Source organism: Lissotriton vulgaris, chromosome 1_1, assembly GCF_964263255.1.
Source record: "Lissotriton vulgaris chromosome 1_1, aLisVul1.2, whole genome shotgun sequence".
NCBI classification, from domain to species: Eukaryota; Metazoa; Chordata; class Amphibia; order Caudata; family Salamandridae; genus Lissotriton; species Lissotriton vulgaris.
The window spans coordinates 227,104,448-227,117,191 of NC_141685.1; the positions used below are offsets into that span (position 1 = coordinate 227,104,448).

Below are 12,744 nucleotides of genomic sequence, written 5' to 3' on the forward strand. Positions count from 1 at the left end.
TGTACTTTTGAATAGAGCATTCCATGTTGATGTAGTACAATCATGTTTGAGGTCTCCCAGTGCTAGCGTACCTGATCTCACATCAGAAAATGTCAGTCCCTTTTTCTTATGCTTGTAAAGTTGAGGAACATAGTTGAAATTAGGGATTTACCAGAATGGGGTAAATGATGCTTTGAAAGGCCTCCCATGTGATGATCACATGCTCAAGCATGCTACAGTCTTCCATTTTTTTAGGATCTTAGAACAAGAATATACACAATTCCAAGTCCCCATTTTGAGCATACATTCAAAAAGAGAAAGGGCTGTAATCAAAATAAACTCTGCTACTGGTGAGATTGTGTTGTACAGGATGGATCTAATATGCCAGTCCATTGAGAGTGCATTCACTGTACTTGGCACTAGGAGTAGCATGTTCTTCTTTCTTTCAAAAGTAGCCATGCTCTTCCCCACATTGCCGCACAGCAAGTCACATACACATTGATAGCTCATGGGTTTAACACGCCTAAATCCAATCTAGCAAACTGAGGGATACATGCTCTACTCTCAGAAAGACAGCTCAAACGGTTACACCAGGCATCTGACTGATTCTGCTCCAGCCATACCGACATGTGAGCCATCTGCCTGTATCTAAATGTCCAGTTTTCCAGATTTGTATAGTGCCCAACACAGCTCTTGTATGAGTGTTACGAAATTTCAATGTTGTAAGCTCAGAGGCCCGAGGCACATGAGGGACACAGCTTGCTCAGGATCACTCCTTTGAAAGGGATGTGGAATAAAAGACACAGCGGACACCACGGAAGAGCAGTGTTTTGCTATGCTTCCAGCAGCGGCTGCCTCCAGTGCTTGGAGCTGATTCACTGCTGGGATCTGCAGTGCTGACTCTAGAGGCGCCCTGGGATCAACCTTATTTACAGTGACATCTCCATTTTTATGGGCAGGCTTACATGGGAGGCACCACTAGATATGTCTGCATTTCTTACAATGGAGGCACTGCTGGGATCTCTCTGCAGTGCCTAGAGTGGAGGCACTGCTAGGGTCTCTCTGCAGTGCCTAGAGTGGAGGCCCTGCTGGGATCTCTCTACAGTGTCTAGAGTGGAGGCACTGCTGGGGCCTTCAATGCTTACAGTAGAGGCACGCTGTTCTGATCACCATTGGTTACAGTGGAGCAGTGGTTAATTTGTCGAAATATAAGTGCCAGGGCTCTTGCCAGGAGGCCACTGCAGCTTGCACCACCCATCGCCCCTCATAGCGATACCAATGACAGTACCACCACCAACACAACTACTGAACTTCTCACAACTGCAAGTGTGTCTTCAGACTATTCCAGGCCCCCCAAGTTAAACCACAGGATCAAAATAAGCACTGCAGTGGTGGCAGTGCCAGGATCAGCACCAGGACTTTGCCCTGAGGCACAGCAAAGCACCACCTGGATTTGTGAATGAATTGGAAAGTCAGGAGTGGATGCCCAGGAGGTATGAGCCACACAGTAAATTCTTATGTTGGACACCAGCCTCTGCCTGGCACACACCGGATGCTCGATGCAGGTGAGACTGATGAATATGGGAACCCCTCTCCCATAAATAGCACTCCTGGGTGACACCGTGGGTAGGCGGGACTCTCCCCGCCACGGCTGTGCCCTGCTTTGGTGCCAACAGTGCTTACATGGAGAAATTCTATTAACTGCAGCTCCCACTGCAGCCCTCTACCCTGAGCAGGCCAGCTCTCAAGAGCTGCTAGTTTTAATACTGCGGGCCGGCGAAGCTGCTGTTGCCGCCTTCCTGTTCTGGACAAATTACTTTCCATCGAGAAACCTCAAAAGAGATCAGTGGCGAGAGATGTGTGAGTGACACCAAGACAATGGAAAAGAAGGAGAGTAGGAGAGGCCAGCACCATGAACAGGAAGGGAAGGGGGTTGAAGAGGCCAACACCACAGACAATGGAAGAGAAGGAGGGTGGGAGAGGCCAACACCACAGACAAAGGAAGACAAGGAGGGTGGGAGAGGCCAACACCAAAGACAATGGAAGAGAAGGAAAGTGGGAGAGGCAAATACCTCAGGCAATGGAAGACAAGGAGGGTGGGAGAGGCAAACACCACAGACAATGGAAGACAAGGAGGGTGGGAGAGGCAAACACCTCAGACAATGGAAGACAAGGAGGTTGGGAGAGGCAAACACCACAGACAATGGAAGACAAGGAGGGTGGGAGAGGCAAACACCTCAAACAATGGAAGACAAGGAGGGTGGGAGAGGCCAACACCACAGACATTGGAAGACAAGGAGGGTGGGAGAGGCAAACACCTCAGACAATGGAAGACAAGGGGGGTGGGAGAGGCAAACACCTCAGACAATGGAAGACAAGGAGGGTGGGAGAGGCCAACACCACAGACATTGGAAGAGAAGGAAAGTGGGAGAGGCCAACACCACAGACATTAGAAGAGAAGGAGGGTGGGAGAGGCCAACACCACAGACATTGGAAGAGAAGGAAAGTGGGAGAGGCCAACACCACAGACATTGGAAGAGAAGGAGGGTGGGAGAGGCCAACACCACAGACATTGGAAGAGAAGGAGGGTGGGAGAGGCCAACACCACTGACATTGGAAGAGAAGAAGGGTGGGAGAGGCAAACACCACAGACATTGGAAGCGAAGGAGGGTGGGAGAGGCCAACACCACAGACATTGGAAGAGAAGGAGGGTGGGAGAGGCCAACACCACAGACATTGGAAGAGAAGGAGTGTGGGAGAGGCCAACACCACAGACATTGGAAGAGAAGGAGGGTGGGAGAGGCCAACACCACAGACCTTGGAAGCGAAGGAGGGTGGGAGAGGCCAACACCACAGACATTGGAAGCGAAGGAGGGTGGGAGAGGCCAACACCACAGACAGGGCACCAGAGAGGGTAGCTAAATTAAACGCATGTGATAGTGGAGTTAAAGCATTGGGGCAAGAATTAAAATGTATCAGCAGCACTTGTACGCCTCCTGAGTGTCACATTTGTGTTGCTCTGGGGGTGCTGTGTGCCGGCCCATATTTACAAGGCCACGCACAGCCCCCCTGCGAGGCTTTTCATGGCCTTGTAAATATGGAGTAAGGCAAAGCCTTGCGTTGCATGGACGGGGCGTTCCATGGATGCTGCTGTGAGCGTCCCCACACAACACCCGTGGCTTTTGAAACTACCCCAGATTTACAACATAGCGTAAATCTGGGGCAGCGCCAACACTAATGTTTTCCCAAAGCAGGCGCAACTAGGAGAAATGTTTACATTTATCCTCATATTTTTTAGCTCTTTCCACATGCTCTGCGTTCTGCGGCAGACAAAGAACTAGGAAAAAACCTCCTTTGATTGTTTTTGTGCAGGAAGGAGTCCCTTACGGCTCAAAAATAATCATGCCAACAACACATGCCTGCATTAGCGCTCAGCTGCAGTTTGGGCCCGGCAGAAAGGACAGGATGTGGTGTATCTTGTAGATACGGTGCATTCCTGCCTTTTCATTTGCCGTGTAGTGGTGCGACTAGAAGACTTGCAGTTCTGCCCAGCGCCAACATATTGTAAACATGCCCTTCATCTGTATCCACATCTACCAACCCTGGGTTGGAAAAAAGGAGGAATGGACGCAAAATGTCCTTCTAAAAATGAATTCCTTATTCCAGGCATTGAGGGACACAAGGAATGATAAATTCCTATGCAGCCTTTCACTGGCAGGTGCCGGCCATTATAACTGCTTTAATGGTAATTACATTATGGTAATTACAGTGGGTGCCCCTGACAGTGCTCTTCAAAGGAACTATCACAGCAGGGCAGCTCTTGTGTGACAGTTGCTTTGATATGACGTTGACTGTTTGGAGTCCGGGCAAAGTATGTACCTACGTGCAGTTAGTGTTAAGTTCGATACATGGCCAGGCCTGTCACAGTACTTCAAAAGACACCTGTACTTTTTGTTTTTTTTCCTGCCCATGGAGCAGCGGATCAGCCATAATTCTACTCGTGGGAAAAATCGGCTGAATGACTGCGGTCTGCTTACCTCAAGGGAATTTCACCCACCTGTAGTGAGCTGTTTACTGATGAATCCCTTTGCCTGCTTCTCAGTTTGCTAGCACCGAGACACCATTGGTAATCATCCGCTGTATTAATTTATAACATAACATAACATCTAGTCACACTGTCTTGCTGCCAAAGCCCCCCAATTAGCGCTTACCTGTGGGTGTCTTGTGGTTGTCGTCTACTGTTCTGGGCTCTCCTTGATGCAGTCACTGTGCCAGGGGCCCTGGCTTATATAAGACTGTAACTGATGATGAAGGCCAATGACAAATAAACAAGACACACATTTTCAATAACACACACGCTGGCATCTCAGACTACCTTGCTGATCAGGTGGGGACACTAGAAAGACTCTTGAATGCATCATCATTCCTCTTCTATTTGTGCATCCCTATCATGTGTTTAAAGTTGTTTTCTTCCATCGCTTCAGTGATTAGCATATCTGGCTCAGTGAAATGGGCATGTGTCCTAGCATTAATAAACACCATAGATCATTCCGGTGTGTCTTCTGGAAAGTAGAAAAAAACATCCAGACTCGTTTTTCTTCCAGTGCTCATCATAGTAAAGATTCTACAGTTATTGTCTAAATTAAATACTCACAAAGTAAACAATTTGTCAAGTTTTTCCAGCTAAATTACAAATTATAACCCAACAACCTAAACCAAAACCTATACTTTACTATACACCTAAACTGAAACCCTACACCTATGCTTACCCTCATAATTGTACATGCTTTGCATTTTTTCTACTTTGTTATATGTAAGTTTTGTTTGAATACACTATCTATGCTTTTTATTGGGTTTTTTGAAATATACCCCATAGAAAATACTTTACAAAATAGTTTAATCCTACCTTGCAGGCTTGAAGTGTGTCAGAACTGGAGGTGACACATAGAGCTCTGACAAAACACTTCAGTGTGATCCTGGGGTGCCCTCCACATTCCAGCGCTGCTATGACTATGGTATTGCAAACTTGTCCAATAAAGTATGCTATAGCAACCAGGCAGTCCCTTTGGTGCTCACTCCCTAATGTACTGGCACATTCTGTCCTTAATTAATTAACTTACTCATTAACTCACCCACTCCCTCCCTCACCTACTTTCTCATTCCCATACTCATGCCCAAGCTCACTCGCTGATTTACTACATACATACTCCATAGTATACTGAACTGCAACCCTTGTATTGGACAACATATCTGACCCCTTACATCCGGTTGTATGACAAAGCCCTGCATGCCTTTACAACCCAGTCACTACCACATCTGCAACATTACCACAAGTTACTTTACCAAGCATGTCCTTAAAACTATTTGCTTTAGGGGGCGCTGGACTTTGGAATAGTAGATATTACTATTCCAACTCCACTCTACGTAACAGTAGGGAAGGTGTTGGGGTTAAAAATCCAAAACCAGTCCACCAAGGTGCCACCTAAAGCAAGTCGTTGCAACAACTTGCATGGTAAAGTAGCGCATGGTAAGATCACAGTCGGGGTACTGACTGCGTTGTAAAGGCATGTTGTTGTTGTGACTGTGAGGTAAAGGATATTTCCTATACCTATAACAAGAAAAAAGAAAAAGCAGAACATGAGTAACATTAAATGATGTTTTCCCAAGGTCCATATCCTCTCCATTATGAAGACAGATACATTTTTCTAAGTCTTCTGTAGACTCAAAAGACAAAGACGTCTCCTTGTAAGCAACCCTCAATAGGCAAGGATGCACCAGGCCATATCTAGCATTCATGGAACGTAGAGCAGGAAGTAGTAAAAGAAATTCCTTCCATCGAGTAGCTGTTCCCTGGAAACATCCTGTGAAAAAAAGACCTTCTGACCAGACCACAGCATTTGCTTTCTTTGTTTAGCCATCGAGAGGACACTCATCAGATCAGAGTACTTTAAAAAGAAGGAACGAGAATGTCTCTTTGTCGTCCGATGAAGATGATGTTAAAGAACACAATGTGCTCTTTGGAGATTGAGATTGGCTGTATCTTTCTGGCCAACTATTTTTGAAATATGAACCATTAGAATGGAAATCATATCAGAACCCTCTGCTTCCTCAGAAATTCTGTAGATGTGTAGATTGTTGTGTCTATTACGGTTTTCCAAGTCTTCAGTAAATGTTCCTGGACATCATCTCAACCTCATCAGTCTTATCTTGGATGTCACTAATTTGTTGTTCTACCTCAGACAACTTAGAATCCAGGCTTGATCATTTCTCCTCAATCCATTGAAGTGTAGAGTTAGTTCCATCAACAACAACTTTAAATGCTTTATTTGCTTCATTACATTTTCTACTGTTAGAGGTGAGAGTGTCTTCATCGAAGAGGTAGCATCCTTTTTTGCCTCTGATCATATTACTGTTAGAGTCTTTGCAGTGAAGTTGCATGATCATAAGTAATGACACAGTTTTTTATGTAAGAGGAAGAAGCATAGTCCAGACTCAAAGACATGAGGAGAGAGTGATTATGGCCTAAAGGAATTTTACAGCCTCTAGTATGATGCCCAAACAAGTAAGGGGACTCTTAACGAGCCAATAACCAATACTATAAATATGTGATAAGGAAAACTAAATAGCAGTCAGTTTTTGATGAAAATCAACAATGTTATAACTACCTGTCGGTACCTCTCAGTCAGTATATCATATGGAAGAGGAGTACCTTATTTTGCCTGAGCAGGGACTCAAAACACTTCTCCATCTCCGAATGTATTGTGCAGTAGCCAGAAAAAAATCCCTTAATACAATTCTAATGTGAGGTCAAGCAAACGTGAACTTCAAAGAGCTACCGCAGGCCAGGAAAGATCAAAATTGGCAGCTGTGGCAGCCCGACATGTGAGAGCGGGAGGGGAGTGAAAACACTATGCAAAAACGCAGTGAAACAGCCTGTAAAAGAACCTCCTCACTCCCTGCATGCTCCACTGCCGCCATGGCATGCCTCAGGTAAAAATGAGGGGCACCCTCTGGTGAGGCTCTAACAGATGTCTCAGGCTCCTATGTTATAAATGCTCATTGCAGGTGGGTCAACTCCAGGGCTGTGAGTTCTCGCTGGGTGGCAGTGCTGAAAATAAAAAGAGTAAGGGTGGGATGAGGGAGTGGGAGTGGAGGTGGGTGGGGATGACAGGCAGCATTTGCACTGGGGCAGGGCGGGGCCCGAGGGCACAAAAGGAAGATAACTCACCAGCAGTAGTTGAGAAGGTTCGTGCGAGAGCCGAGTTGCCAGCAGTTTGATCTGTGGCAGAAGGAGAGATCTTGTCTAAAGCTACGTGTGCCGGGCTGGTGAATCTGAGCCAACAAAAGGTGATGCACTCAGAAGTGGTATGTCGAGTTAAGGCAGCCGGGGCCAGTATGGTGAGTCCAAGTTGGAGAGATGTGGTGCAGCTTGAAGAAGGGGGTGGGGCTAACAGTGATGCAGGCTTGCCTCTCAATTTTTTCAGCATTAAAGGGAATGAGGCCTACGAGCACTGGAGTGGGGTGTTCCTTCATGTTGTTTGGAAGCAGCCAGTGATTTTCATCTTGGGTTTAGGCAAGGGATGGCAAGACATTGGGATTAGTCAGAGTTTGGCCAGTTCGGCCAGGTGTGGGCATTCAACTAGGGAGAAGGCAGTTCAATGGGTCCTGGGAAAGTCCATGGTGGTTCTTGGGCGGCAGGGGCCTCAGCGCACGCTCGGCACCTGTGTCTGGAATCAAAGGTAATTTCCTGGGGATTGCAAGACATTGCAGACAGTGGATGTGGGTTGCAGAGGATGAGGTATGGGGCAAGGGAGGGTATGGAGGTAGTGAGGACAGCTGACCAGAAGAGACAGTCAGGGGAATTTGTCAGGGATGGTGGGTTACTGTATTTCCATCAGGGAGAGTTTGGAACAACTAAGAAACCTGCTCCAAAGACAGAACTCATGCTAGTGCAGCCAGTTCTGGGGTGGTGAAGTACCCTAACAGACATGACAGAGGAAGTACATGGCTTCTCTGCAGAATCTGGATTTCTATGAATGGCTTTATGAAGAGTGGTTTGGCCAAGGAGGTGTCAAGTACAAGTGCATATGGGCGAGGCAATTTAAACTTTTGATTGGAACAGCCTGTGTTGGATTACGATGATGAGGACCAGGAAGAGGGCGAATTATGGGACTCAGAAAGTAAGGAGACGGAGTGGTGCAAGGTGCCTAGTCATTTGCGTCATGAGTGCATGGTAGCGAATGTTAGAGGAGGAGTTGGTATTTTGCAGGTGATGCGAAAGTCTGAAGAGAAAAATGAGATGTCTCTGCAGACAGGTAGAGGACTGGTGTTGGAATGGCAGGCTTCAGAATGGGCAATGACCTTGAAGCAAAGTAAAGAAGGTGTGCTTAGACATAAAAAGGTTTGCCTGTCACTGGGATTAAGGAAAACCAAAGGCGATGATGGACAGAGTGTTGAACATTGCAAGCACTCACCCCCCCAGTCAACTCATCTGGGTTTAATCCATCTTCATTATTTAGCTCACTCCGCCACCCCAGTTCCAACATGTCCATATGCAAATCAGTCTGACCCTGTGCCTCATGGGAACAGTCCAGCCCGAACTGCCAAGCCATGTCTTCCCTGGACCGGTAACATGCATCCTGGGACCGGTTTCTGGCTAATCAGCCGTCATCAGCCAGGCTAGCTTAAATCCAGTGGCAAAGTGAGCAAGGGACCCACGCCTGGGCATACCCTGCCAACTTAGGGCTAACAAAGCAAAACCAAAGGGGATGATGGACGGAGTGTTGAACATTTCAAGCACTCACACTCTGTCAACTGATCTGGGTTTAATCCATCTTGATTCTTTAGCTCACTCCGCCACCCCAGTTCACACATGGCCATATGCAAATCAGTCTGACCCTGTACCCCATGGGAACAGTCCAGCACGAACTTCCAAGCCATGTCTTCCCTGGACCAGAAAAAAGCATCCTGGGACCGTTTTCTGGCTAATCAGCCACCATCAGCCAGGCTAGCTTGAATCCAGTGGCAAAGTGAGCAAGGGACCCACGTCTGGGCATACCCTGCCAACTTAGGGTGAACAAAGCAAAACCAAAAGGGATGATGGACAGAGTGTTGAACATTGCAAGAACTCAACCCCAGTCAACTGATCTGGGTTTAATCCATCTTCATTCTTTAGCTCACTCCGCCACCCCAGTTCAGACATGGCCATATGCAAATCAGTCTGACCCTGTGCCTCATGGGAACAGTCCAGCCCGAACTGCCAAGCTGTGTCTTCCCTGGACCAGAAACAAGCATCCTGGGACCAGTTATTGGCTAATCAGCCATCATCAGCCAGGCTAGCTTAAATCCAGTGGCAAAGTGAGCAAAGGACCCACGTCTGGGCATACCCTGCCAACTTAGGGCGAACAAAGCAAAACCAAAGGGGATGATGGACGGAGTGTTGAACATTGCAAGCACTTACCCCCAGTCAATTGATCTGGGTTTAATCCATCTTCATTCTTTAGCTCACTCCGCCACCCCAGTTCAGACATGACCATATGCAAATCAGTCTGACCCTGTGCCTCATGGGAACTGTCCAGCCCGATCACTGGGATTAGGCACCGGCTAGGCACGGATGGCATGGAGGTGCACCTAGTGAAGGGTAAGTATGTGCAGGACCAGGAGACAGGTGCAGAAACTAGGGACAAACGGGGAGAATTCAGGGAAAGCAGCGAGATCTAGCATATGGGTGCGACTAGTGAAGGGTTATTACATTCAGGATCATGGTATAGGTTCAGAGGCTAGTGGCAACCAGGGGGAGAAAGCAGGGGAAACAGCAGGATTGGGATTGGGCCATCCCTGAGGATCTAGTGAAGGATGAAGAAGGAGACACAACTACCCAGGAGGTCAGACAAAGATTTGCACATCATCGCTCTAGAATAAAGAATAAACTTATGAGTGCACCCTTGATAAGCCAGTCCTCATTGTCATCAAGCAAAACTCTAGAGGTGGCGATCCTGAAATCTCATTAACCAGGAGAGAAGCGTTTTTAATAATGAAACTCAATACGGCGGCTTGTGGCCTGAATGAAATGACAGAGATAACAGACTGTGACATTCATCCATAACTGTTACAAGAAGAGTCCAAACAACTGAGTACCCGATATGGATCAAACGCAAAACTTTGCAGTAGAAACTGACTACCGATCCCAAAATACAACAGAGCCGCCGCAATCCATGTTCCTTAGGCTGTATAATAGTAATGCCTGAATGATTTATATCATTCACATCTACTTCCGCATTCTACGAATGCCACTGGTTGACTGAAGAGGAGAAAAGAAATTGACATGATTCCTTCCGAAATGCAAGTAAAAACCAACTGCGATGAGAGTGCGTGCAGCCCGCCTTTGCAAGTTTCACGAACATGACTAGGATGCTTGTTTCCGGTCCAGTGAGGGCCTGGTTTGGCAGTTCGGGCTGGACTGTTCCCATGAGGCACAGGGTCAAGATTGATTTGCATATGGCCAGGTCTAAACTAGGGTGGCATGGTGAGCAAAAGAATGATGGATTTAACCCAGATATTTTGACTGAAGGTGAATGTTTTGATTTGTTCTGCATTTTGTCCATCAATTGTGTGTATTTGCTTTCTCGCCCTATGTGGAAAAAAATGGCACACTTACCTGAAAGCAGCAATGGAGCAACCAGCAGTGAGCACAGCCGAGGACAACAACCCCAGCAACCCCAGTACCAGCAATTATGACTACCTTCCTGAACATAAACAATCATCCCTGCAGGGCACCATGGTGTAAGTGTGCTGCATTGGTGCACAGCAAAAAGCAGTGGGTGTTGCAAGGGAACACCTACAGCAGCACACATTGCCCGTCCCTTTTACCCAGAAAACAGAGTCAAAGGGTACAATATTTATAAGGTGGCACCACCGTGTAAACATGGAGCAGTGCATTGTGTGAACGGAGCCTCATAAGAAGTGATGCTCTGGTGGCGCAATGCCCTTGTAAATATGCCCCCATGCGTGTCAAAACAAATTATTGTGTGTGGCCCTGCTGGGATCCTGCTAGTGCAGTGCATAGTAAGTGCTTGCTGTGCATGTTGAGCGGCCACTCTGTCTGAATGGGGAGACATTGCATTGCAAGGAGGTGGGTAGGGACATGTGTTCTGCAAGGTAGCTTCACAAATACACATGCATTGCTGTGTCTGACTTGTGTAGCAGCCGGTTAGGGATGACAGCCCATTGTGGTACTACATTCTATATGTCTTGTGGACCTGGGTGAGGATGTAGTATGTGCCAGGAGAGATTTTGGTCCAAACCTGTCTCACTGTGCCAGATGCATAAGTTGGAGGATGTCATTCAGGAAACTGGCAAGGGATAGGGAGATCTTAGCCACCGCAAAGTAAATGAGTCCGGGAAGGTCAGAAGCTGAGGAGGATGGGCCCTGTTGTCTTAGAAAACTGGGTAGGTGCATGTAACCATTCCCAGGACTACTACCATGTGGGGTGCTGACTGACCAATATCACTGTATAACAGCCTTCCATGTCAGTCCATTGGATATGGCCATGCATAGTGTAGGTGCAGTAGGCACATGAGCGTTAATGTATGATCCGGGTCCCATCATTGTGCGACAGTAAGTCGGCTGCCAGGACCAAACTAGGTACAGCCAGATGAGGCCTGCACACGTAAAGTGCAAGGGCGTGAATTAAACTATGTGTGACACCCTGCAGATGACAAACTGTGTTTGTGACGAATTGGGTTGAAAAAAAGTGATTGTAATTTGACTAGCGTGCCAGGGCCCGCCCACTCAGAGTAGGTACACAGTGTTAGTGAGAACAATGCTGAGATCCAGTCATCTGTAAGGAAAATGCAGTGCAAAATGCAATGCATACCCTTGCACAACAGGTGTACTATGTTTATACCTTGATTGTCAACTGGATTACTCATGTCAACATCTAAGCGAGATCAGCAATGGCATTTCTTCATCTTATTGCAGAGGATAAACCCTCACCTCGTTGTCAGCATGCTGTTCTGGACTTCAATGATGATGGGGATTGAAAACCTGCAAACAATTGACCAGGACACCCTCCAAGAATTCCTGAACTCCATCAGGACACCATCTGAGGACACGAGGAGGGTCACCCAATCAACAGGCACCACCTGGCAACCATTTCAGAGCCCTAAACTCTGAGGACTCACAGATTGCTTTCCAATGTACTGCAATAGGAGTAAAGCGGGAGATGGTAGAGTAGGTGTGGGCAGGGATGGAGCCTGTGGCGGCCACCCTAGAGGGAGTCCATGGGTGCCTCAGATCCCACAGAGATAACACTGCTGCCATATGAGGCACTTGTCCGGAGTTTATTTAGGTCATGTTTCAGAGACCTCAATGCAGGGTTATTGGTTTTCCTTCCGAGGATGGGCTCAATCCATTATTTGTGGCTTGCTTGCCAGCTTCTCCAAAATTTCGGACAGTATTTTTTGCCAAGGGACATCCTTCTGTTGTCTTGAAGGTCCACAGGGTCCAGCACAGAGCCTCTATGGATCACAGACAGTGGCGAGACTGGGGACGGCAAGGGAAGATGAAGTCGAGCCCCAGAGAGGTCCAGTGAAGTCCAGCGTGTCCAGACGGTCGAAGTGTAGTGGTATCTTCTTGCAGAATCTTGTCCACATGAAATCTAATGTCCTGTAGCCAGGTAACCAATTGTATACCCACAAAAAAGGATTGGACAGATTCTAGGGACCCTCCTAGGGGAGGGACAGGACAGAGGGTGGCTACACCCA

At 47.3% G+C, this 12,744-nt stretch overlaps 1 long non-coding RNA gene across 1 annotated transcript in view; it reads right to left on the reverse strand.

Moving 5' to 3' along the window:
- LOC147741907 (uncharacterized) overlaps positions 1-4,334 on the reverse strand; it is an 88,041-nt gene extending 83,707 nt beyond the window's left edge. The window contains exon 1 of the long non-coding RNA XR_015299439.1: positions 4,191-4,334. This is a non-coding gene — a long non-coding RNA (uncharacterized LOC147741907). The remainder of the gene's footprint in view (positions 1-4,190) is intronic.
- Positions 4,335-12,744: the final 8,410 nt, after the last annotated feature.